The sequence below is a fragment of the Pholcus phalangioides genome, unplaced genomic scaffold (assembly GCF_987345545.1).
Source record: "Pholcus phalangioides strain wild (caught in Gottingen) unplaced genomic scaffold, Ppha-v1.0 ptg000043l_1, whole genome shotgun sequence".
Lineage (NCBI taxonomy): Eukaryota > Metazoa > Arthropoda > Arachnida > Araneae > Pholcidae > Pholcus > Pholcus phalangioides.
The window spans coordinates 3,337,178-3,361,382 of NW_028301629.1; the positions used below are offsets into that span (position 1 = coordinate 3,337,178).

Genomic DNA, 24,205 nt, shown 5'->3' on the forward strand with positions numbered 1-24,205 from the left:
TACCAGATCTCATTGCATAGGCCAGGGGTTTCCAATGTAGAGTTTCTTTCGGAACCCTTGACAATAATAAGGCTATTCTATGGAACTTAAACTAATTTTCTCTACCGCTGTCATCTCAACAGCACTATAGCCCCAGGACAAAATGAAAGAGGGCTTCGGCACCACCTCTTAATCAGGGGGCATACAAAGGATCAACCTTTGAAGGGGGGGGCCTTGGGGGATCCCAATTCCCATTCTCACAATCTATGGATTTAAAGGGGGGGGGGGGAGAAAAACACTGCATCCAAGAAACAAACATTTGTATTGCAACAATCTGAGTGATTGCAACAATCAACAGTGTCAAAAATGCAAACAAATCAACAATTATATCCCAGAAAGCATCATCATAATAATAATGCTTTCGATGTTATTGATTATAATGTAATAATCATGGGCCCTTCTATCCTGCAGCTAGGACCTTAGGGGCCCCAAAGGTCCTAGCTGCAGGGTATACCCCTCTATAGTGAATTATAGAATTGTTCTGGGCCCCAGGGCTAGAGTCAGCCCTGCACTTGCAGGAGCCATGAACAGGGAGAAATCAACTGTTTAAAAAAAATGGCATTTTTATAGGAAATAAAGCATAAGGGCCCCATGGTTCCTACATCGTGGAGCAGGACCCCTAGGGGCCAGTGAAAGATCCCAACCTTCCACTGGCCCCTCTATAGTGAATTTATAATGTGAAAAACAAAATGATAAGTACCCTCCTGGCCCCTGGGCTGGAGTCATGTCAGCCCCACCCTTGTAGACATAGCCCCCCACATCCTGAAGCAGGGGGCCCTAGGCTGGGATCTCTCACGGGGTCCGCAAACACGACTTTCAGGGGCCCCTTTCAATGGCCCTTTATAATTTATAGCATGAAAAAACAAAAAATGACGAGAATCATCCCGGGCAACTGGGTTGAAGCTATGTCAGCCCCACCCTTGTGGGGGCCCCCCCGGTCACGGATACAAGACCCCCGACCCACATTATCTCAATCACCTCTGGATTCAAGGGCGGGGTGCGGGTAGGAGAAAAACACAACGCCCAAGAAACAACAAAACATTCGTACCGCAACAATCAGTGTCAACAATGCAAACGAATCAACAATATATCCCAGAATGGATTGTTACACAATAAATGGAAATATGTACAACAATGCAAGCGCGTGTGTGAACCATTAGGACGACATACAACATGTTACAATAATAACGAGCGTGCAGTGGAGGAGAGACATTTCAACAGTTTCAAAACTCGCGCTAGGATTATCATCGCTGGAAACAAATAACTGTGATAATCCCAACTCGGATTATATCGGATCATACCTCGTGGTGTTCTCCATGAAATAATCCGTGTCGTTCTGGAAGCACAACACGCTGGTAAACAATGTAAAAAGGACAAGACATAGCATTATCTCGGACACTGTGAACGCCATGATGATGATGCCGCAGTCTTATTTCGCCTTCCCGTCACTAGAGGGCGCTCAAAAATCTGTTCCTTTTCCCCCTTTTGTAATAAGAGAGGAAGGGAAAACAACAAAAAGTGTGTTGTGTGTGTGTGTGAGCCGCCCCCGCGCTCTCCTTACCATCCATCGCGGAATTTCGGATATAAACCATGTGGCGCCCCTTTTTAGCTAATGAATTTCGGCGCTCGCCCCCCCCCCCTCCCACGGGGAAGAACAAAATACATAATAATAACAGTACTAGTATCAAAAATGTGAGGTACTCGATTATTCCGATTTATTCATTTTTCCTCTTACAGCGGTAGGGATTTCGCTATAACGAATGATATCCGGTTAATGAAGATAATTCAATTGGCAGGATGATAATTAGTTACGATAACTATAAAAAATATGATTTCTTGATTTGGTTAATTAAGGAAAGAAAACCATGAAACATGCCTTTATAATTAGTAAAATTATATTAATTCAATTAATTAATCAAGGGGAGTGGTTAAGGTGTTATTATAAAAGAAAATTATATATTTTATATATATAATAATTAGCACAATTATCAGAAATTTAATACCTGCACCATACAACACGTGGCCCGGAGTCATCTGATGGCACATTTACAGATTATCGTGGCACAGCTCTGGAGCACTCAAGTAACCAGTATAGCTCATTTACATATCCCTGAAGTGAACCGCGGAACAGTTCCACATCACTCAAGCGGTTGGCGGCACATTTACAAATCACCAAAGTGACCTGCGGCATAGTTCTAGAGCACTTGAACGACCCACGGCAGCTTTACACATCTCTGAAGTGAACCATGGCATGCTTACACATCATTTAGGTGACCCGTGGCAAAATTCCATGACACCCAAGCGGCCCACGGCACATTTATAATTCACTTGATTGAGCAACGGCCCTGAAGCCCCAAGAGGAGAGAGGCCTCCCTCACAAAAATAAGAAGTGGTTGAAATTTTCGAAAATTTTCCAGGTAGGGCCTCAAAAACATGACTTGGCCCATGATGCTCTTAAGACGGCCCTGACTCTGTGTAGGATTTTTTCGGTAAGAGCGATTGGGACACTTGGACCCAGGCAGGTACTGTTTCTCGCATGGACAAATGGACCACGTGCCCAAGGCTCCAAAATCTGCTGATTTTGTATTTTAGAGCCCACATGCTCATACACCACCACCCTCTCCGTCCCTGCGTATGCCTCTGCCTCAACACCATATACAAGGGGGCCCACCCGGAAATTCATATTTCCCCAGGTCCCGCATTGAAGAGGGAATAGGCCCGGAGACCAGGTCTTCAACCGCTGACACATCGCGGGCCGCTTTTGATGTTTTAGCCAGGCCCGCGAACCACTATAAGTTATACTATATTTTATTGAAGCGCTTGATGTCCCGCTGGCTTTGCATTTGTGACCTCTGCCCCATTGCTCCGACGAGGATGGGACTGACAGATCCCCAGCACTGGGCCAGTGTCATCTTGACGCGTTGTCCCAACCGGGCTTCAAGTACGGGGGGGGGGGAGCCTCATGGAAATGAGATCTGATTAGAAGTTTTGAGTATAAGCATGCAAATTGGTGGGGCAAGCATTTCTAGCTAGGGATAGGGAACCTCGGAAAAATCCCTTCACTCGAGGACCTATTGTGCTCTCAATGTCAGTCCTGCCTAGGACCCGGGTGGTTCTTACTCATAGGCGGTGATAGACTTGGAAGTCTGGGGGGCACGATGATGATGCCAATTCATCTATACATATATGCATTAGATCAGACTTCACTTTCGATGCTGGGGGGGGGGCGTATTATTTTGCTGATAAAAAATCTCCCCTCTCCCTTCAGTTGGTGCCCTAAAAAATCTGCCCCCCATTCAGTTGGCGCCTTCTGTGGCCACGTATTCACAGGATTCAAGATGTGCCCCTGCCCCTAGACTAGGATCTTTAACGGGCCCTCGATCAGATTTTTCATGGCCCCACCGTAGTTAATTTTTCTTAGGCCGGGATTTACACTGTAAAAGGCTTTACAAAACTTGAAAAATTCAACCAATAATAGGATCGGTTACATTCGTGCAAATCTAATTAACAGGCTTATTGGTTTTTTTTGTTTGTTTTGTTTTATGAAGATCTTTTATCAAATTTTTATAGTAGAGATTAACTGGATATAACGAACAATATCCAGTTAACGAAGATAATTTAATTAACAGGATGATAACTAGTAATGGGAAAGACGATTTTTATACTTGATTTGGTTAATTCAGGAAATAAACCCCCTCCCCTCTAGAATATGTCCCCTTAATAAAATTATGTGAATTCGATTAGTTTAATAATTTCGAAGTGCAGTGGATAATTCATCACAATTACATATTTTAATTAGCAATTATCAAAAATTGATACCTACACAATGGAGTGAATGTTATGTGGAGTGAATTCAGGGCTGGATCTAGAATCCTGCGAACTAAGCGGCCTCAGAAGGCGCTAACTGAAGTGGGGGGGGGGCAAATTACCAAAATATTATTCACTTGCATTGAAAAATATCCAGAACCAACTCTGAAGGAATTGGAGCATTTGCCCAAGACAGGGACTGTTTCTTTCATGGGCAAACGAAGCACGTGCCCAGGGACCGCCTAATTTTCGCGTTGCTAAAAAAAAATTGACACTTTTTCTATCGATATTTTAATTTTTTTAAACCTGTGTGGGTTTTAACACCTTAACTATAAGTCAAAAGTGAGCTTTTTTTATACTGCTGATGAGGCTTCGTGCCCGACACAGGAACTTGGCACGTAATGCCGACTTAGGAATTTCTTAAGAGGCCGTCCATAGCCGTCTTGAAGCATAGGAGCATGACCGGAGCATGGCCTGGGTAGATGCAGATGCATATTGGGAGGGGGATGAAATCAGAATTATATTTTGATTAAAGAAAAAAAACAATGTTTAACACAACACTGTCTCGTGAAATGGGATGGGGGGCGAAGAATTTCTTCTCAGGGGCTCCATGATGCCGTTAGTACGGCCTTGGCCGAAGGCCATCCCTTCAAAAATTTATGAATAAACAAGTATACTGCCTCTGCCTCAAAGAACATTAAATATACGGGGGGGGGGGGGAAGAGCACCGAAAATTCGTATTTGTCCAGGGATCGAAATTATGAGGAACAGGCCCTGCATAGCTTATACACAGGGCCATAACTAGATGCTAGATTGCTCTAGATTGAAAAAGTCTCGCTACAGAGAGCAACAGCTCCACAAATACTGTAATACAAAAATATTTAATTCTTACACTTTACTCACTTTACGGCCGCAACTAGGTACTTTGTCACTCGGGCAAACCAGAAGTTTGGCACTCCTTCCCATGTGGATGAGGCAATTCAAGGATAGTTAAATTCGGCACCCCTTCTGGTACAGCACTCGGGGCACCAGACTCACCTTCTTCCCCCATAGTTGTGACAGTGTTGAAGGAGAAGTTAAAGGGTGAAATTTCCGACCCCTCTGGTCCGGCTTCTGGGGCACCCTGACTGGCTTGCTCCCATCCTCTTAGTTATGGCCCCATTTATACATTCCCGTCCTCTGGAACGCCTAAAACAATAATTACGTATACATGAAATTAAAAGGCTAATAACCATGCTAGACAAGGATTCCTGAACGTTCTGGGTCTCATGGACCATTTGCGATGACAAGATGCAGGTAACGGACCTTCCCCTACAAATAAAATGAATAACCACGGACTCCCTTGACGGATAACATTGATTATATAGCATATGTTAATGAAGAATAATAAATTTACTGTTTTCTCATCCAAGCTCACGCGGGGAACCCCTTGAAATCTCTCTAATGGCCCCTCCCCAAAGTGTCTGTGGACCATTGATTAAAATCCCATGTTGTATAGGCCATGCCCTCCGCATCTTGCTCAGGGCCGCTAGGCTGGGGTCTTTGGAGGGCTCCTCTTCAATGAATTTATAGTGTGAAAAAAAATTATTGTCTCGGGCCCTAAGGACTACTTCACCAACTCCGGCCATATCGCTATACGCAATTTACTGCCTTAACGAGTTGGATGGGAAATGCAGGTGGGAATCTATCGGTGGTCGCCTCAAGCTCGTTAGAGGAAAATATCAATATTCTACCCCGGGATAGAGCCTGGAACCTGGCAGCAACCTTGACGTTGGCAGACGAGCATCTTACCACCACGCCACTCGGGTAGGCCTTCGCACTGGAGTTGTGTCCGCTGCACTTTTGGGGAAACGCATGGTATGGGTACACGGTCTAGGCCGTCTACAAAAAGCCTCTTATGATCCTCGGGCAAAAAGTGATTTCTCTGAGGCCTCATACCTAAACGAGCAGGGTAACCCTTACTAGACGCGGGGCACGGTGCGAAAATAACAGCGGGGGCCCCTTAGCCCTGATTTTTTTCTTCTTCTATGGGAGAGGGAAATATCGAATATTCAGAAAATGAAAATCTTGAAAATTCATAATAAACTAAAGAAATAATTCCAGAATTGAAAATTCAGACCAAATGAAAGAAATACTTTTAGAATCGATGAAAATTCAGAATAAATGGAAGAAATTGTTTCAGAATTTTTTCCGGAATTGATGAAAATTCAGATTTTTGATGAAAAAATTTAAAATTTAATATTTTTTTAAAAAAAGTTCCAAATGCGGTGAAAATTCATAATTCATGAAAGAAATAATTCCAGAGTCATTTCGTTCTTGATGAAAAAATTCAGGAAATTCCAGAATTGACGGAAATTCAGAATTTATGAAGCAAATTATTTTTTCCGTAAATGCGGGGCCCAGTGCGACCGCACCTGTCGCACCCTCCCCCCTCCACCTACGATCAGCTCTGCTGGCGAGACACGTTTAATTCAGAAAATTTTAACGAGATCTCATTTTCATGAGACCCTCGGGTGAGCCCAAACGTTAAGACGGCTTTACAAAGCTGAAGTAACCCCCGACATGGGTTTTCTTCCATTTTATGGACCCCCATGTCTTTAAATTCCTGCATTAAAATAACGCTATCCAATATGGAAAAAAAAATAATAATCAGCCAAATTAGCAGTGATTAATCCCATGAAAATAATTATTCCGGATTTATAATTAGCAATAATTAGCATAAAAATTAGACGAGTTGATTACTTGTTAAATATGGGGGAAACATGTTTAAGATAAATGGGGGGAAAAAAAGATAAATAACACACAGCATATCTCTTTATTTCAAAAAAAACTCTCGAAATCAAATCCTGATTGATGAAAGTTTCTTTTCCGCTCATCCCTCGTAAAGCTTTCCCAAGAACTTCGCTTTCAGGCATTTAGTGATGAATGGACCTTATCTCAAGGCTAAAAACACTCTCGGTCCAAAGAAAGATTTATTACAGATTTCGCCGTGATTATGATACTAACAAATATACTTTTCTTTTTGTTTTGTTTTTGGCGTGAAAATGTTGCCATTTTCGACCATGAACAAGATAGAGAGGGATCAACGAGTCCAAAATAATAGGCATTACCGGACCGCAAATTCTTATTTAACGGGGAAATAGAGCTGGGTTTTGATCGGGTGATTCGTTTCATTAGTCGATCCTTAACGTTCTGGCTTTTGCAATTTTTACCTCAAAATATAGAAGTAAATATAGAAGCAAAATATAGTAACTCTGAGGCACCATAAATACGTTGGTGGGTCGCACATGTGCTCAGAATACTCATTCCAGCACGTACTTGTTCGTCAGAAGTTCCGCAGATGGATGAATTTTTACGTGTTGCATGTGCGGCCAAGTACTACGTAATTGATCGTTAACGTCCCTGGCGTAAGGGCTCCCAACTGAGAAGGGGAGGGCATAAGCAGGCAATTGATCAATTTTGGAATAATTATTTCTTTCATTTTTCCTGAATTTTCATGGGCGCTGTAATTATTTCGTTCATTTTCTCTGAATTTTCATGGGCGCTGTAATTATTTCGTTCATTTTCTCTGAATTTTGATGGGTGCTGTAATTATTTTTTTTTATTCTGAATTTTCATGTGCTGTAATTATTTCTTTCATTTTTTTCTGGATTTATATGGGAGCTGGGGAATTATTCACGTCAAATATTTTTATTTTATTTTCAATCCATGGATTATCATTACTTCTTAGACAATTATTTCATTAGGTTCAAATGTTAATTGGTTTTGGAATTATTTCTTTCAACAATTTAAAATTTTCTTCAGTTGGAAATTTTCTAATCGATATTATTACCTATCGATATTTCTCGATATTTTTTGTATATGTAGATATTTCTCAGCATACCTGCATATTTTTTAATATTGTATGAATTTTTGGGGATGCCGATTTCCCTTCTCCCTCAGAATATATAAAATCAGGGCTAAGGGGCCCCGAAATTTTTTATTTGGCTCTCTGCCTCTCCCCGCCCCCCCCCCACAATTACTTTGTACCGGGGCGTGTCTCTGGTAAAGGCAGCCCTGATTACGGTTAATATGAAGGGCTGTCTCAAGAGCATCATCACCCCCCCCCCCCCAGGCCAAGGGATTTTCTGAGGTCCTGCGAGGCAAATTCTCAAAAATTTCAACCAGATCTCATTTTTGCGAGACCCCCCCCCCCACTCTTGAGGCCCGTGCCCGGATGGGCCCCATGCCTTAAGACGGCACTGGTTAGGCCATAAGTTAATCGTCAAATATTGAATACGTCAAACGAGTTCACACCAGTCGCTACACACCATTGAAGTGACCAGAGGCGCATTTATGGTTTTGCCGCCCGTGGGCTACACGAATTTCGCCGCCCTTCTCCCATTCTAATCAAATTTTCTTGACTACTCTTTCCTCGAATGCTACATCCTCTGCTTTCGGTCACTCCTATGGTTGCATACACTGTTTTAATCACTCGCATGCTTACACTAGGTCATTCTAGGCCAGTCACTGACCTAGTCCTTCGCTCTGTAGGTCACTCGTTTGATCATTTACACGCTTGCTCACGCTTTAAGTTACTGTTTTACTCACTCACGTGCTTGCAAACTCTCTAGGTCACTCACTGGCCTAGTCCCCTTGATGCTTAAGCAGAGGCAGATTTATCGAGGGTTATACAAATTCCACCGCCCTTCTCCCGTTCTACTATATATTTTTTTTTTAGCTGCCCATTCCTCAAATTGGCCGCCCTGGGCTATAGCCCGCCAAGTCCCCCTGTAAATACGCCACTGGAACTGACTACGATAATTCTTTCATCCAACTATGTACTATGCAGTTTGTCTTCCAGTTCCTCCGCACCCGATACTATCTAAAACCGTTGAAAGGACTGATAGCGGGAAAAAGCTTATTATTAAAGAGACTATAGACGTTGCCAAAATAAAAAAGAAACACTTGAGCTACTTGCTAAAGTAAAAACAGGAGGAGATCGAATTTACGGCGACACTCGAGTCCGAAGTGTTGTTCTTTTAGAAAAGTGACTCCCACGCCATAAACAGCGCGACACAAAGGACGCGTCAAACGAACAACCATTCTTTGTGCAATATTTTTACCCATGGGGATTTTTTTTATAGCATCTTGCCATATAACAGTAGGCTTTGTCTATACGCTGACAGTTATAGAAAAAAAAAGAGCGATAGCATTTAACATGAATGTGATGGGTTGGATAGACTACGTACATAAAATGCATAAGAAACGAAGAAACGCATGCGCAAGACGTTGGTTTTATTGTCAGACAGGAAGTCTAGAGCTATATTCTTGGTTCCCTCCCCCAACCCATGAAATACATTTTAACTCACTGCGCTTTGAGTACCGCCTATTGGAATTATTTCCCGCCATTCGAAATATTTCAGCGATTTTGGTGATAGTTGGAAATTTTGCATATAGTTGGCAGCGTTTTTGGCGACAATCGGCGAAGTTGAGCGTTTACTCGTATTTACAGAGAAACTCAATTTACCCTTTCTTTTTTATCTCGATGGTTCAGTGCGTATGATGAGTCTCCGTCTTAACGCATGGGCCTACCTCGGTACGGCCCCCGGACCTCAAAAAGCGTAGCCTGAAAACGAGATTTTCAAGAGAAAGCATAAAAATTTATAGGCAGGTACTTGGAGCTAATTAGGGGGCTCAAGAATATCACTTCACCTGAGGATCCCTGGCACTGTTAAGACGGCCCTGGTCAGCCTAATTATATCCTAAAACCAAGCTGATATTATTGTAATTTTTATAGAATGTAATAGAATATTATGAAATTTTTTAGAATGATGATCACGAGGCCAGGGGGCGGCTCTTTGACCGTGCTAGCCGTGTGGCCGCACGGGGCGTCAAATCCAAGATAAAAGGGCGTTTTTTTTAAATAAAAAAAAATTAGGGGAAATGGTTTCTGTCAGCTTTAAAAGGGGCGCCAAATATATATATATATACATATATTTACAAGTTGAATTGGGGGGGGGGCTGGGAAGGGTAGACATGGGCGTCAAAAATAAGTACCGCACGGGTGGAGATTTTACCTCGAGCCGCCACTGCACAAGGCCGTACAAGAAAAAAAACCGACGAAATATCACAAATCAAGCTTCTATTTTACAATTCTTCTGGCTATAAATTTATGTGGAAATCAGATTACTTCTACAAAGAAGAGATTGTCGTGGGCCGTGCAACGAATGTTTCTGGCCCACGAGCGGCAGAATTCCCCATATCAGGCAAGCGAACTGAAAAGGACGTGCATCCCTGATCTATGGAATAAGTCCTTAAGGTATCCGACTACCTTTCTTGTCACTTTTCTTTAAAACGGTTCTGGAGTGAACTTTAAATACATTTTTTGATAGAAAGTGTCTGAAAATGGTGAAAACAGTGACAAATTTTGGTCCATCTATTATATTTTCTATGAAAAAGTCGTTTTTATGTCAAATTGTAGGCAAAATTCATGTGATATTCGAAACACGATTAGAAAAAATGTTATTACTGAAATGTTTTTTAATTTTCACAGTGCATTTAGCTAGTAATGTTGCAGGTTATGAACTGAAATTTAAAGGATTGCATGATATGCTCATAAGTTACACCAAAATATGTTTAAGTACGTTTGAATTTTTTGAAATTTCATCCTACATTTTGTCTATAAAACACTGTAATTCACAAAATATATGTGATAGACCTTAGATAAAGTCTTTATTCGCGTATTACTTGTATGTAAAAACGCACCACTAAAGTGAACGTAACTTTGATTCTAAACATCATATAAACAAAACAAGGCCCGTTTTGGAATCCCAACAAATAGGGCTTTTATAAAAAAAAAAAAAAAAAAAAAAATGAAAATCCATATTTTTTCTTCCAAAATGACGTTTTCAACGTAGTCGGATACCTTAAGCAAATATTAATCAAAACAATTACATACTAGGTGGTTTCCCAACATCCACTGGGAAATAAGATACAGAAAACCCCAATACAGAAAATTCGGAGAGTTTCAGAGGTCCTGTGTATATATAAACAATATTACATGCATATACATATATTTTTTTTCTTTACAAATAACAATTCGTTTTTTCAAAATGCAGATAATCTAGACTTTATTTATTTAGAATAATTTATATCAGAAAAATAAAAATATTCCAATGCGCGCTCATAATAACTCTTTACACTCCAGTTTGCATAATAATTTAAGGTTACTCACGCGAAACGGCCTTGTCAGAAGCTATTCAGATGGCATTTGACAAGGAAAAAAAGTTTGAATTTCTCGGATGAACGGCAATATCATTATTGATCTCAAAGAAAGAATTAAGATTTTCGCGTTAATTGGAGATCTTCGATACTATCGAAGGGTCGTTTCTGTCGATCGGTTGTAACAGCATTTATAGTCCTTCAAGGACTAGAATGAACTCAGATAAGGATAAGTCCCCCATTACGGAATATCTGGTGATTTTATTTATTTTATTGAGAGGGATGTGGTCTTATTAAGTTTAACAAAAGAGTATATGTAAAAATAACTTTTTTGTGGTTCTCTTCCGGTATATCAGTATCTCAAAACTCAGTTTTCGCAGTATCCCAAAATTCCGGGTGTCCAGGCTAAATGAACCCAAGAAAAACGACTTTTAGTGAGAGAATAACTGTGATATTTAGAAAGGACATTTGTTTTCGTAGGATACCCGTATTTTACGGGACATTCCCGTAATTTTGTTCGGCCCAACTTTTTCATAAAATGTCCTTTTCTTCCCCTTATTTTGAACGCGGTTTACTTGAATTTTTGAGATCAAGAAATTATGATTACCTTTATGACCTATAAATTACTGCCTTCGATATTTTTTTTGGCTGTGATTGGCAACTTTACTTGTCTTCGAATGCAAGCAATTTTCAAAGCAATTGAAGTTGCCTTTGAAAATTTCATGACTCTGATTGGCAACTTTACTTGTTTTTGAATATTTCTTGGGCTATAATAAGTGACTTCACTTGACATTTTCTTTGGCTATAATTGGCAACTTGACATGCGTTCGAAAATTTATTTCTTTTAATTGACAACTTTACTTGCACGTGGAATTTTTTTTTGGTGATAACTAGGTAGGTAATAACACACATGGATTCCGATTCCCCATATTTTTATACAGTATTAGAAATGTGGTCAGCCTGGACGAATATCGTGCCGTTTGTATTGATACTTTTCTACCGGAAAACGCTTCTCGGGCCGGATGAAACCTCCTAGCGGGCCGCATTAGGCGAGCGGGACGATGGTTGTGGACCCCTGCCGTAGATGACAATCCAGCCTTTCCAGTACAGAAAAACTGGATTCGCTCATTATACCCATTTTCTCCTAAACCAATGTTCTTCGACCTTTATGCAATTGCGGATCAGTGAAACTAATTGAAAAATTGCGGGCCGGTGGAAATGGGAAAATTAATTTTAAGGGCTGGCGAAAATGAATAAATACCAGAAGAAAATTTCGGATGAGCAAAAAACATCGAAATAAGAGAAATAATTTGTGAAATGGGGAATTTTTTATTTTTTTTAGTGAAATAACTTGCTGACCGGCAGAAAATAAATAAATAAAATAGATTACTTGTGGACCACCAAAGAAAAATTAAAAGTAATTAGGAGAAAAAATTTTGAACCGGAAAAAGACAAATAAGTATTAGAAAGAATCTGCATATCGAGAAAATTGGAGAAATAATTGGCGGACCGGGGAAAATTATAAATAGTTTGTGTACCGGCAAAAAATTAATAAATAGGATAAAAGAAATCGGCAAAAACACGCATGAAGAAAAATAATTTGCAGACCCCCAACTAAATTGTAGAAATAATTCGCGGACCAGAGAAATAAGAAAAAATAATTTTACCGGCAAAAAAAAAAAAAAAAAATAAGTAGGATAACAAAAATTTCGGACCTGCAAAAAACACACATGAAGAAGACATAATTTGCAGACCCCAGAAGTAAATTGTAGAAATAATTTGCGGGCCAGAAAAATAAGAAATAATTGCCACACTGTAAAAAGAAATTCTGACCAGCAAAAAGCACATAAATAGGAGAGATAATTTACAAACTGAGAAAAGCTAAAGAAATAATTAACGGACCTGCAAAAAAAAAAAAAAAAAACATAAACAGGAGAAATAACTTACAGACCTTATTATTGTAGAAATAATTAATGGGCCGCTGCAAAAAATACATAAACAAGAGAAATAACTTGCAGTGCAGACCCTAGAAAATTAGAGAAATTGTTCATGAAAAATAGTAGCAATGACTACAGACCCTAGGAAATTGTACAAATAATTTCTCAACAGGCACAAAAAATACAAACAGTACACAGAGAGAGAGAGATATCGCATTTTATTAATTAAACCATTTGAAATTATGTAGCGACTTCATTAATTCGCGGACCGGCAGGAAATTGGTCCGCAGACCAGCGGTTCAAGAACAACTGTTCTAGACCAGACAGAAACGGGAGCACGAAATTGGATCCAGTCTTTCTCTAGTTCGATATCCTCTCATCAACCCACACTTACATACACATTCTCGATGCATAAACTCCTTGAAATATCGAAAAGAATGAAATGAGAGATGATAAATATAAAAGAGTGATCAATCACTAAAATCCTCAAGGTGTGGTTGGAGGATTTAGTGGATTCGCGTTGCCCTGCGTTGATATACCGCAGAGCTTTACAAGCAGGGATTTCATGACCGATAGGCAACTGTGGTGGGAATTTGGAAACTGGAAGTGTGTGACTTTTCATAGGGACTTTTGCGAAGTGAACATCTCTCAAACTTCTATCCATAAAAAAAAATCCTCCATATGTTATTCGCATATGGAGTAGAATTCAGTTTTCATGAACTTGGTAATCGTAACAGATCGATTCCAAATTTTAAGCTCAAAAAAATCATGGGGTTCTTTATATGCGTTAAAATACGGTATATCTGCTAAATAGCCCAATTAATCCTTTGAAGGGGGTACGTTATTTCAAAACCCATAGGAAAAAATGTAAATAGGTGGGCCCACTATGAGACTAATTCAAAGGAGAGTTATTACAGTGATTATTACACTATTATTATTATTCAAAGTGAGTTATTACAGTTAATACACTGCTGGCCACCGTAAATGCAACACCCTGAAGGAAGCATGCAAATAATATGAAATTTACAACATGCATTAGCGGAGGTGAGATATGCAAATGATTAGAATTTCAGCGCAGACGCACATCACGCGCGCCTGTGGCGCAACTTCAAAGCGCTATTTAAGGCTTGGAGATTTCGACAATTTGAAATACGGCAATTGTGTTTTTCTTGTGGTTTTTTTAAAAAAAAGGTCAATTATGCCTCGTAGAAAACAGCGATCATCTTTTGATCAAGTATTCGACAGAGGAAGGATAGTGGCCTACCGAGATTGTGGATTATCTTTCAGGGAAATCGGTAGTCGTGTTGGACGAAACCAAACAACTGTAATGCGGATATGTGATCGTTGGATGCAGGAGGGTACGACGGACCGACGTGTTCGATCGCATCCACCTCAGTGCACCACTTCACGTGATGACAGGCGTATGGCAGTGACGGATCGCTCAGCCACATCACGAACCATAGCACAGCACATTCAGTCTGTACCGCATCATCCAGTGTCTGCGCGTACCATTCGACGCCGTTTACAGCAGAGTGGTCTGTCCGCAAGACGTCCATTGCTTCGTCTACCCTTGACGCAGAACCACAGACGTCTCCGCCGCCAATGGTGCGATGAAAGAAGGATGTGGACGGCACAATGGAATGAAATTGTCTTTACTGACGAGTCACGCTTCTGTCTGCAACACCACGATGGTCGGATTCGAGTCTGGAGACACCGTGGAAAGAGGATGCTGAACAGCTGCGTTATGCACCGCCACACTGGTCCTGCACCGGGTATTATGGTATGGGGCGGTATTGGATATCACTCTCGCACTCCTCTAGTACGCATTTCCGGTACTTTAAAAAGCCAGCGCTACATCTCCGAGGTGTTGGAGCCAGTTGTCCTTCCTTACCTTCAGGGCTTGCCTACAGCCATATTTCAACAGGATAATGCGCGACCACACGTGGCACGCATTGTCCAAAGGTTCTTTGTCAATCACCAGATTGAATTGCTTCCCTGGCCAGCTCGCTCTCCGGATCTTTCGCCGATAGAAAACATGTGGTCCATGGTTGCTCAACGATTGACCCAAATTACATCCCCAGCTGCCACACCAGATCAACTTTGGCAACGCGTGGAGGCTGCTTGGTCTGCTGTACCCCAAGAACACATCCAAAGTCTCTTTGAATCAATGCCGAGGCGTGTGGCAGCGGTGATCTCCAACAATGGCGGCTACTCTGGCTACTGATTTTGGCAGGAACCACACTGCACAGAAGTCTATAAATTTAATCATTTGATGCTTGGTCAACATGTTATCTACAAAATAAATATTGTTGCGATATCTCTTGTCTTTCTTGGTGTTGCAATTTGGGTGGCCAGCAGTGTATTTACTCTCATCAGGGGGCCATTCAAGTCTTACGTAAGCAGATTTTTAGCCATTTTTGACCCCCCCCCCTTGTCAGCAAAATTTCGTCAGCAGCTTAGCATATTTCATATCTTCAAAAAGAGTGGTTGATGACGTAAGCAATTTTCAACCCCCCCCCCGTCATAAAAAGTCAGCAAATCCGAAACCCCTTCCCCCCCCCGATGCTGACGTAATACTTGAATGACCCCTCAGGACGTTTTTGTTCAGGAAATTCTCTCGCGGCATCTTAAATCATCAACGGTGCCCCGACCATCAGGGTCTATCTTAAATCATCGACGGTGATTTAAGATGGTCCGCCGGTTACTTAACCAACACTTCGGGAACCATTGTATCAAGGTAATATAGAGGCGAAGAAAGAAAACTCTTCTCAGATAGTCATATCTTAAGGCCGGCAAAATATTGTTCACCTCAGGCAGCAGAATTTCTAGGACTGGCAATGAGTACAGGAGCCCCCCCTCCCCAAAACAGCACTTTGCTGGGGGAGGGGCATAATGTTGAGATACATATAACCACCATGAGGGAGAAATTAGTAGCCCAGTAATATCATCATCGTTCAAAAAAAATGTTCAATAAGTTCAGTGAAGAAACAATTCAATATTTCGTAAAAAGCTCTTTCTTTGGGGGGGGGGGCGACACTAACACAAAATATAGCTTTAAGGGAGGGGGGGGGGCCCCATGGGAGAAAACAAGAATACGAAGGAACACTGGTTTGGTTAACCCTCGTGAGCATAAAAATGTGACCGTGAGCAATAAAACTACTTAGCCGTACATGTACCTCGTAAATATTCCTCTGAGGAATTTGTAAGGAGTACATCAGTACATGCCAGAACGCAGGGCCGCAACTGGGGGGGGGGAGCAAGCGGGTCTCGTGCCCCGGACCAGAAGGGGGAGCAAATTTTATTCTGAAACCTCTCCTTGAACATTACAAGGGGCGTCAAAATGCGCACTTGCACCGGGTGACCAAGTATCTAGTTGCGGCCCTGTCAGAACGTGTCGCGAGTGTGTATATGCGTAGCCCCAACGTATTTTTCTCGTCGAAGTTATTCTCGTTTCGCGTTATACTGGTGCTGCTATCTGCCTTCCTTATTTTAAAATCAAATTCATATATATATGCACGACAAGACCGATTTCGGAACGAAAATCACGAGACATAACAAACCAATTTCCACACATCTCGTAGTTATTTCTATCCTAGGGAGTGGCGCCATCTACCGCAGATGACCACCAACATTATAAATTTCAGTACACAAAATTTTTATTTTGTTTTTTGTTATTTGACAGCCAGTAAGAAGAAAAACTTGGAATGTGAACACACACACAACACACCAAAAAAGAAAAAAAAAAAAGAAGCTTCTCGAATCATTTTGGAGATAAGCCAAGTCAGAGAGATCAGCTATTGTTCCGGCTTATCCTAGATATCAATTCTTTTCCTCGGTAATATTCTCTAGTTTCATGTCATTTTCGTTGAAAACCTTCAGTTTTCATTAAATTCCGCCATCTTTCTTTCTTTCTTTCTTCCTTCGACTTTAGTTTTCTCACGAAACGAAGCAAGTAAAGGGGAAAAATAAGAATCCGAAAATTATTCAGTTTCAGAATAAAACGAAACAAAATAAGTATTTTTATTTTAGTTTTAGTTTTTTTTTTTTTAAACTTTTCTGTGGCAACACATAAGAAGGAACGACTTCAAAGCAAAGAAAGTCGAAATGTTCAACCGTAAAAAACCGGAAAGGCCGCGCCATGTTTTCGTAAAATCCTCGTCCAAGATAGCAAGGAAAAAAAAAGGCAGGCATTTGAAGATTCCAGAACGAAAAATGTTTATTTATTTATTTTTTTTGCATTTTCTTTTTTCCAAAAGGAAGAGAAAGTTTCGACCTGAGCACATTTCCATGATTGCATTTTAATGCGCGTTTTCTTTTGTTTCTTTTCTTTGTCTTTTTGGTGCCATTTGTGGTATTGGTCCATCCTTCCCCCTCGATTCAAAAAAAAGAGATCGAAATTCCAAGCGTTTGACACTGGGAAATATACAATAGATTGGAGATGCTTTTTCTTCCGGTGCAATATGTTTTCATTTTGTGCTATGTGGTTTGGATATTGGCTATGCGACCAATTGATATTTTCATGTGGCAAATGTTGTTATTAATGGGACCTATAAGTAAGCTCGGGAATATTCCATGTTTCATTCTTGTAATGGATTAGGTCATAGTTTCCAAAACTTTTTGTTCCATCGCCCCCTTCATCAGAAATTTCTTTTTCCCATCGCGCTCCCTAACTCAAGTGAACTCATATGAGGTCCATAGCTTCTATCGCCCCTGCGGCATTCCCATCGCCCACCGCGGGGAGGGGGGGGGGTATATTGCCCACTTTGTGGGTCTCGTAAACATTGCTTAGGGAAAGCAATCCTTCACATATTTAGGGTGAACAATACTTCTCGCATGTTTAGAAATGAGCAATATTCATCTCATGTTTGGAAGTAAGCAATCCTCCCCGCATATTTTAGGAATAAATAATTATCTTCGCATCTATAAAGGGTAAGTAATTCTCCACGCAAGTTCAGGGGGGTAAGCAATCATCCTCGCATATTTAAGGGGAGAGCAATCCTTCTCACATGTTTAGTTGTAAGTAATTCTTCCATGAATTTATATGGATAAGCAATCCTCCTACAAATCCCTAGGGATGTGTAAACTTCCTAATCAAGAATTAAGCAATCCTCCAACGAATTTCTAGGGATATGCAAGCTTCCTAATTAAGGGTTAAGTAATCCTCTTACAGATATCTAGGGATACGAAGGCTTCCTAATCTAGGGGTATGCATACCAACATATTTATAAGAGAAAACCCACGCCTGCTAAACAATTTCAAAACGGGACTCGAGGATCCAAAGGTTGAGAATCATTGGTTGGGAGAGTAAAATAGAAGATCTCGATTTCATAGAATAATGATGAGTAATTCCCCAATGTTGTCAAACAGCGATTAAATTCGACTAAATTTTGGCCATTTATTATTTTTCGTCTGATTAGCTGGATCACTATACTGATAGTGCGGGAACCTCGCATTACACTATTCAAGAGTTCAAATCATACCTCTCTTACGAAGAAACCGTTTGAATACTGTAAGGCCAAAGAGAGTCCGGTCTTTGAATTTGGTAGGGAGGGAGGTGGTGCGGAAAGCCCTACCGTTATATAGTTCTAATTTGTACGCGTATTTTAAAATAATATGTGGGTCCTCCACTGACTTCGATCCTGTTTTAATCAGCGGGCCAACGAAGCCCGTCTTCAGCAAGGAGCTCCGAATTTCCCATATCAATATTCCATACAATTTTAGTGAAATATTAACATTCTGAGAGCACAGGGGTTAACCTTTTTACATACAATTAGCTTAGCAGGAGAGGCCCTTAACCTCGGCACCCTGCCATCGTAGTCGTGGCCTAGTAAAAAAAGTCTACATTCAACGTTATAGGACAGCATTTATCATGAAAACATGAAAATGGTCCCGTCTCAGATTTTCTCTTACAACTGCATCCACATCATTTCATGTTAGCAGCGAAAAATTCGAGAAATAGGAACCATATTCCTTCAGCAAGTTATTATGGCAATTATTTCACTACGGGGGCGACCGATCCTCCATCAAAGAAGATAAATTTCGACATGGCTCGCTCTCATGTAAGCTCTAACATACGCGGATAAACTCAGTCGGTGGTAAATCACCCCTCTCGTCAATTTCCGCCTCGTTGCCGTGGATTCGCCGAGATGATGAGAAAAGGGACATTCCTTGGAAGATTCCTTACATGTTGTTGGGTAAGAGAGATCGAGCAAATAGAGCATGAACGGCAATCGTCGTCAGTGCGGCAACGCTTCGGTGGCCACCCTTTAGAACGGCACTCGGGCCACCTATCAAAAAGGAGGATATTACGAGCAACGAGATCGTATTGAACATAGTTTTCTCTCTCTTGTAACCAATAAAAATACCAGCAAAATTAAACAACTGAATCGGAAGCATCACCACCACCACCGCCACGGGCCACAGAGGAATACGTCGCGGTATTGCGTTGCATTTCGCTTCTTCAATTCAACGACCCGATGTCGCAAGTTCTTTAGATTTTCGGCAAGAGGAAAAGTACAGGGTACCTGCGGTTCAAGTTCTCTCTGTTCTGAGCTGTCTGCAGCCAGGGCGGAACTACAGGGAAGCAAGTGGGGGGGGGGGGGACATCATCATAATAGTACCCACAACAACCCAGGCCTATCGCATGGCTATTTACTGCATGCTACCCCCGGAAAAGTGGGTTGAAGAGGAGGAGGAGCCAACTGCCCCTGGAGGCAAAACTTTGGGGCGGAAATTTAAGGTAAGAAAAAAAATCTGTCATAAAAAACTACCGAACTTTAAAGTGCAATAGTTGGGAAGGGGGGGGGGGCTGATGGCAATAAAACACAAATTTATAGTTTTGGCCCTGCCCGCAGCCGTAAGTATTCATCAGAAAGCAACGAACTAAAGGCAGTGAAAACAGAGCTAAAAAAATTTACCATTATAGGGGGTAAGTCAAAATGGCATGCAATAAAGCACCCTAAAGAGTGCTCCACCTTTAGTAGGGTGTGGGTCACTTCATTAGGTTTAAAAACGTGTCGAAGGCCTTTTAAGTGACCTGAAACAACACCGCAGGTCATTTAATAAAATCTGTACGCATGCCGCGGATCTCTTAACTGATCTGGAAATGTGGCGTGGGTCACTCAAGTGACTTATGAATATGCCGAGTGATCCGCGGCAATGCGAAAATGTGCCTCTTAAGTTCACTTTTAGAGAGTTAGGTTTGATGCCGCGGGCCACATCAGATGACTGTGAGGATCACGTTTGGTCCGCGGGCCATGGGTTGAGTGAGCATGTAGGCATTTAAGCTTTGAGCACTTAAGCATCGAAGCTTTCAGACCTGTCAGAGATGCCATGTGGTCACGGGAGACCAGGCCAGTTATAACGCGCTCCCCACCTAGAGCCTGCCAGCCTCTTTTTGGGGGACTATTTTACTGTGCGCCGCGGTGCCCTCTGACAAAGATTTTTCGAAGAGACTTCTTGTTAAACTGATCTGGGGAGCCGCGGACAATCGTTGAAAAAACCACTGATGTGAATCATTTTTGAGAGAAAGTGGCTGAAAGTGTGACCAGTTCTAGAATGAAGTGGAACCCCTCCCTCCTTCCAAGAGGATCATTTAGGAGTGACTAAAAGTGTGACTAATTTTACGATTAAGTCCCCCTCCCCAAGAAGAGGCTGACAGTTATCAAGTCCAGGGGCTACCTTATTTACAGAATTTTTAACACAAAATTTACCGAGAAATTAACTTAAAAGCAAAAAAAAAGTTCTTTTTTGATTAAGGGGAGGGATCGAAGGAAAAAGTGTCTGCCAAAGGGACCATGAGCGAAAAAAAAATCTTAAAAAACACTGGTCTAAAGGAGGCCGTGGGCGAAAAGTTTTGTGAGGGATTACTTGGATGGACTGGGCAATTGTTCGGTAAGGTATAGGGGGCCCATGGGCGAAAAACAACTGGTATAGAGGGGGGGATGGGCAGGCTAAACACCAGAGAAGTGATCTGACTCTTACATCTGAAAAATGGCTCCTGAGTAGCCGTCACATATAATCGGCAATGTGTGGCACGGCACCATCCTATACGAACACTGCTGCTCCACACCATGGTCGTCACATCCTGTAGCCGGGATCATAAGCTGGAATCTTTGCGGCCCGCCTTAGTAAAGACATTTCGCACCCCTCGTCATTGGGAAGCCCCCCCCCCCCCGGCGCAGGTGTTCTGGTTAGGAATCACCATCACGATGAAAGAATTCCATCAGTGAAGCCAACGTCTGATCCCTGACGGGCCACGTAATACAGTCGACTCCCGTTTTAACGAATACCGTTATATACAGGTATAGCGAAAATATCGTTTCCACGAAAACTTTTTTAATCCCCCAGAAAAGTTTTTATATAGGAATAATGTAAACATCTGAAAAATTCCTTTGTAACGAAATTTCGTTGTTACGAAGTGATTTCTACGGTCTCTTGAAGTTCGTTGTAAAGGGATTCGACTGTATCACAAATTACAAGTGTTCAAAACATCTACAAAAACCATCTACCTCTAGCGGCAAATTCCACAACAATTTTTGTTGGCCTCCTCGTTTTCATTGCCTTCAAGACGTTACTGGGAGTTTCGTAGATTTCTGATGGATAGCTACGGCTTGTAGACAGCCCAGATTTCCAGAACAGGTTAATTCCAATAACAGACCCTGAATAAATAAAGTCGCGATTTCCTCATAAGGATCGGGAAACTAATGCCTTCTTAAGAATTCAATGCATCTACCTCTGGTAATGACGTGACAAGGTCATTGGGCTAATCCAAGATTCAGCATTCACCAGCGTACGTCACTGGGTATGAATAATGATCGGGTGAACCTTATTAACACCAAAACATTCCCCGATACCATGGAAAGCGAGATCGATTTGGCTGGGGGGATGGGGGGTGTCTCAAAGACTGGATCGAATTCGATATGACAGGGAAGTCAATTGATGAGACGGGTATAACCCGTTAATAATGACGGTGGTGGTGAGACGAATTACCCGTTCGGCAAAAAGATAAATGGATACATCTCTTAAATAATGTTATTTGAGCTAATGGGAGTCTGGCCTGAACTGAATGAGTCATCTCACTGGTGTGTTGCTAATCTTGGTAATCCCCCACCTATGGCAATTATAAAGATTCTATGTATTTTGTATTCTTGTAGCGTATTTCTATTCATATTTTTGCACCTTGAATAGCCTATGTATCATGGGCTATTTTCTAGCTCGCACCACCGTTTGAGAACCACTGCTCTAAAGCACTTAGAGTCACTTCTGGCCAGAAAGAACCCTACGGTGCTCTCATCTTTGTGAGGACGGCTCATCATCTAATACTCATACTGAATTCACTCATAGAAATGTAGATTGGAAACGAGCCCAAGTACGAACCTCAGTTCAATTCCTATCATTTCCAAGGCCCCTCACATCCTTGAATGGAGCCTGTAGGAAAGAATTTTCGGCTGGCGTTTCCTGAATTTGTTTGGCATATTATATAAGGTAAAAAAGGGTCACCCTTACTAGATGCAGGGTCCGGTGACATGGTGAGGAGCTTAAGTAGGAAAAAAAAAAATCACTCTGTCGCACGGGACGAACATCCAAGCCAACGGTTCAATGATCTACCAAATGGTTTTACTGTATGTTCTAGCATACAGTAAAACCCCTCTTAACTGTCACCAATCAGATGTGGTCAGCCCTCTTTTACAGCCGAATAATCTATTTTAAAAAGTATGATTTATCTCTATAGGATCTATTTTTAAAGTATGCATTTCACAGCCCTGCTTAACGGTCACCCCAATTTAAGGACGGAATTTTTTTTTCCCCGTCGGTGTACCGCAAAACCTCTCTTTAGCGGATACCAGCGAGACAAAAAAAAAAAAATCGTCCGTAAAAGAGGGGTGACCGTTAATCAGAGGATTTGAAATGCAAACTTTTATTATATACAAGGGGGAAATTATTATTTTGCCCTAAACGAGGGGTGACCTCATGTGAGGGTTGTTCGTTAAGAGGAGTTTTACTGCAACATATATAAACAATAAAAAAGAAATCCATGCATCTGTCGTTTTTTTATTTTCATCTCTATCACCGTGGGCGCAGGGCCACTGTCACCTTATAAAAATTCACTGCGTCAACGGCAGGGCCCGTTGCGGCCACACATTTTTGATCCCCGGAACCCGAAGTCAGAGCCCTGCCAGCCTCCCCTTTGACGTCAAATCTTGTATTTAACTCTTTCAGAACCCGGTGCCACAAATGTGTGGGTTGGTTTTTTTTCCATTGTAGAATTCTACTTTTTGACCTCAGGGAGAGACTGACTTGAAGAATTGTGTAAATTGTGAGTTAAAATAGTGTGACTATGAACTTTGGGGGGTTTTCATTAGAGGCAGCAATTGAAGTTGAACTTTCCGGGTAATTTTTTTAAGATGGCTTCCAGGAGAAAGTACCTCTTGTGAAAGAGTGTGAGTTATTACATGAAATTTAGCAATAAAATTCTGGAGAAAAAAAAAACTGTGTGTGAAGGTGTGAATGTATACCTTGAATCATTCTGGCTGAAAAATTTGAAAAAAAAAATAGATTTGCTGATATTTATGTTTTTAATGCATTTTTTGACTATCAAAAAAGCACAAGAACATTTTAAAAATTCCAAAAAATTAATGCTCTGGGATCTGCAAATTTTAAGCATAAAAACATGTGAATGACTATTATTTTAGCTTTGTATAGTCAGCCTGCGTATTATTATAAAGTGGATTAGCTAATAATTGGTTGTGAAATATCAATTAATTCCGAATTAAGTTTTTTTTCCTGATTAAAAGTGCCGGCGGTTAAGAAACGCTTTATTAGATAATGGGTGTACGCGGTGCCGTAACTAGCCATTCCTGCGCAAGAATTTGCATTTAGGCCTCTTGCGGCCCATTCTTGGGCCCAGAATGGGCAATTTTGGAGCGAGCCATTCTGCCCTCCCCGCTTCCAAGTGAGCCCGGTGCACCTGCCTAGTTACGGCACTGGGTATACAGATCTTGCTGGTTGCGGGCCTTATTCTACTCACAATTACTTTCATGAGCCGTATAACAGCTAAATTTTTTCTTAGAGGGTCAAGCACGAGCGAAAAACACTGCCGAAATCAAATTGAACATCGATGCAGAGGTATTTTTTTGGATAGTTATCATAAAAATCGTAACAATTATTGAATTACATTCAACTTCGCGTCCTGTTTCTCTCGTATTTTATAATCAGAA

General features: G+C 41.3%; 1 protein-coding gene across 1 annotated transcript in view; it reads right to left on the reverse strand.

Annotated features, from left to right (window-relative positions):
* Nucleotides 1–24,205, reverse strand: part of LOC149063801 (tyrosine-protein kinase transmembrane receptor Ror-like) — a 265,166-nt gene that overhangs the window by 10,304 nt on the left and 230,657 nt on the right. The window lies entirely within an intron of this gene.